Below are 3,652 nucleotides of genomic sequence, written 5' to 3' on the forward strand. Positions count from 1 at the left end.
CCCTGGTGACCCACCTGACAAAGCTTATTGGTACTATGTGGGACGAAGAGAAAGTGCCTGCAGAATGGGGCATGTCGACAGTTATCCCTATCTTCAAAAAGGGGTACACGGACGCTATGCGAAAACCGCCGTGGCATCAGCCTGTTAGCTGTGGTATCGAAGGTGCTCTCTGGCCTTATCCTTCGAAGTTTGACTGAACACAGAGAGAGACAGTTCCGTGAAAACCAAGCTGGGTTCCGTCCTGCAAGAGGTTGCATCGATCATATCTTCACCCTCCGACAGATTCTGGGACAGGTCGGCCTCTGATTCAGACGTGCAGCAACGGCTATGTCTGAGACGTCCGTCTCGACATTCAAAAATGCGTTGTAGTCAACTGTTTCTAACTGCTTTAAATTTTCGGAGGACTGTAGTACCTGCTCTAGTGAGGGGAGCTAGACAATGGATGTAATCAGTGGACGCATGGCAGTAACCGTTAGTTGAACAGAGAAAGGTAGATGCCATGGTAATCACACAATCGTTAGCATATATCCTCCAGCCATGTGTACGAACTACCAAAAGAGATGTATAACCGCTGCAGCCGCAGAGAATGATGTCGGCTGGTTATGCAGGGATGACTGAGTTTGTGTATCAATTTTGATGACCTGGTCAATTTATGTGCTTCATCGAGAGTGAGTTCGTTTTGAGCCAGTCTTTCTGTGATGGTAGCAGACCGAAGTCCGTTAATCACAGCATCATGTACACTGTAGTTTTCGTGGTCGATGGTAGACACCGCCTTGAAATCATGATTTTGGTCAAGGATTTAAGCCTTTGATCAACATATTTACTTGTCCTGTTTGCAAGTAGAAGATGACGAGCATAGATTATATCCCTAGAACGAAAGTGCAACTTTCCAAGTGTACTGATAGCGGATTCGTAATCAGGACAGTCAGCGATGTAAACGTATACAGGTGCATTCACAAAATGGATCATACTTTCGTGTTTTTTTTTTAGATTGGGCGATTCGATAGTGCCCAGAAACGTTTGGAATGTTCGGGACCAATGATTCTAACACGTGTCGTCTGGAGAATTTGGATCTGTGTCGCCGCAACAGTTCCATTTTATTCTTAGACAAATGAATTGTTACAGATAGAGTATCGATTCTGACTGCGCGCGAGAGCAAGACTGAATATCACTTCACTTGTCTAAGAATAGTCGTACATAGGCCGAAAGCGTGGTTAGTACGAAGTGTGAACACAAATGATAGCCATGACAGCCATCTCGAACCATCGTCTTTTGAGGAGAATGACTTTCCGTGTCCGTATCAGTAATGATTAACCTTTGGTCTGACATAAGTGTATGAAAGCCATCACAAAAAGTTGCGGCACTGTCGGTGCAATTCACCTTACACAATGAAAACCGTGCGATCCTCGTGTGTATGGTTAGGATACAGCTGCTAATCGATCTCTGTGACGTACCTGTAGTCCGTTTTTACCCGTACTATCTCCATGGGTGTATGGAGATGTACGTATATCAGAATGATTGTGGTAGGCTAGAACTCCCTCTTCTATCCTTCCTGTTGTAACTGTGTGATAGCCAGTTGATTTAGGAAATTGATCGAACTTGAATTGCTGAATTGTCTACGTACTTGAGTGGTCAAATCCGAAGGAGGGCTGAGTAAAGAATGAATATATTGAGAGTGAACCAATTCAAGAAAGTACTGTGGCTCAGTTAGCACGCACTAACACTTCTGAAGACCATATATGTAGGTGTCGCTCGCATCACCTGTAATCTCAGATATCTCGGTGAAATGTTACCAAAGATGGAATAGTTCTTTAGGACCTGACCGTCGTAACACCCTAAGTAATGGGGTGAAACCCATCCACTTTGTTCCCCAGCGATAAGCATTTTCTGGTATCCATAATGACGCCCCAGGCCCACCTGGCAGAACTTCGATTACTTTTGATCGATCCAGTTCAGGCGTTTCATCCAAGGGTTCTGACTGAGGTCCCTAAACATGTGCCCTCCTAACTATGGGCACCCTGGCGACATGGGCCGTCGCATAACCATCTATCTGGTTGCCTTACTTGCTGCATACGGCATTGCACGTATGCGAAGACAAGCGGCTGCCAACTTTTACCTTGCAGCTTCGTGTATTCTTCCCCATTGCATCGTGAGTATTTTCCATACATGTGTCAGTGCCAAGAATAACATATTTGTTCACAAATCTTTCAGCTGTAGCATCCTTTCGGTGCCTAACTGCCATGCCATCCGAAGGTTGCACGAGGGCTAGGATACTGCCAGGTTGCACAAGCCTAGACGGGAAATCGAGAGGTAGAGGTCGGGTTTGAACCACGGACCCTCCGGTCAGTAAATTCGCGCTCTAACCACTTGGACCATCTCGCACGATGGCAACTTCTACACGTCCGTCTTCAGTAACAGTCTTGGTCACATTAAAACCAATATTCAGACCCCCTAAAGCCGGTCAGTCTAGCCCCACTTCTCATCCATGCCTTAAAGGGGAAGCAAGAATCTTGGATACATTGTCGTCGAACTGACTGACACGCCATTTTTCTTGGCTCCGCTTGCGCTCTCCTGGCAGTGCGAAGATTCCCGTAGCTGAACATGGGCATAGTGTTCGGCCATCCCCTGTAAGCTTGCCTGATTTGTTGGATATCGTCTGATAGCCACCTCTGAGCTGTTTTTTCGGCAACGTCCTTCGCTCTCTGTTTTGTGTGCATTCCCTGACAAACTGTAGCCCTGAATCTACCAAGGATATTCCCGATGAAGTTCCTTTGCAACAGGTTAGAAGTTCATGGATCGTAATGCTCGCTATTGCCATGAATGCGCACGCAGATAGGTGTGACGCTACTGGGGCTCAGTCCAGTGATCGTCTTTCATTGGGTGGGGGGCGCACGGACAGCAGTGATTGACTACTGCAGTCGTGTGATATCAACTTCTGAAACGTGATGTCCACCAACAAACTTGCTCCGAAATCCAATAAACCACACTGTCATCAGTGATGGGTGGCGACATTCGATCACTGCCTGCTGCCCCCTCTGGAATGTCTGTGTGAATTTCGATCAGTCTCTTGACCGTTCAGTACGATTCTGGTTTCCATAAAACACGAATACCTCGCTCGACAAGTGGGGAGTCCATGGACCCAGAAATCAAACTCATTAGAACAGTCTCCCCCCAAGGCCTGTCTGCTAGTTCGGTGTTAGATGTCACCAGTCACTGGAAAGAAATTCAGAACGGTACTTTAGGTTGCAACTTCGACCTGTGGTACAACCCAGCCGTACTCTTCAAAAGGTCATATATCCAGTTGAATTGTGACCCTTCCGGATACCCGTTCGCAACCACAGTCCGGCTCAACGCTAGGTAAGACTGACTGTCCGCACGCACCGGGAAGCTTCGTGAATCCACATTGGAGGAGACGAAAACTGCTGTCAGCATTTGACGAAAATTTGGGGTGTGTATATGGAATCCCTTGGTGTCACAGTTGTCCGGGTGCGTATTCCTAAATACCCTCAGTTATAATACCCTTTCGGTGCCTAGCTGCATCTAAAGGGAGCACGGGGGTTGAGACACTGCCAGGTTTCACAACCGTAGACAAGTAGTCAAGGTGCCGGGGCTGGTTTCGAACCGCATATCTTCCAGTCAGTAAGCTCGCACC

The sequence above is a fragment of the Opisthorchis viverrini genome (genome assembly GCF_000715545.1).
Source record: "Opisthorchis viverrini unplaced genomic scaffold opera_v5_211, whole genome shotgun sequence".
Lineage (NCBI taxonomy): Eukaryota > Metazoa > Platyhelminthes > Trematoda > Opisthorchiida > Opisthorchiidae > Opisthorchis > Opisthorchis viverrini.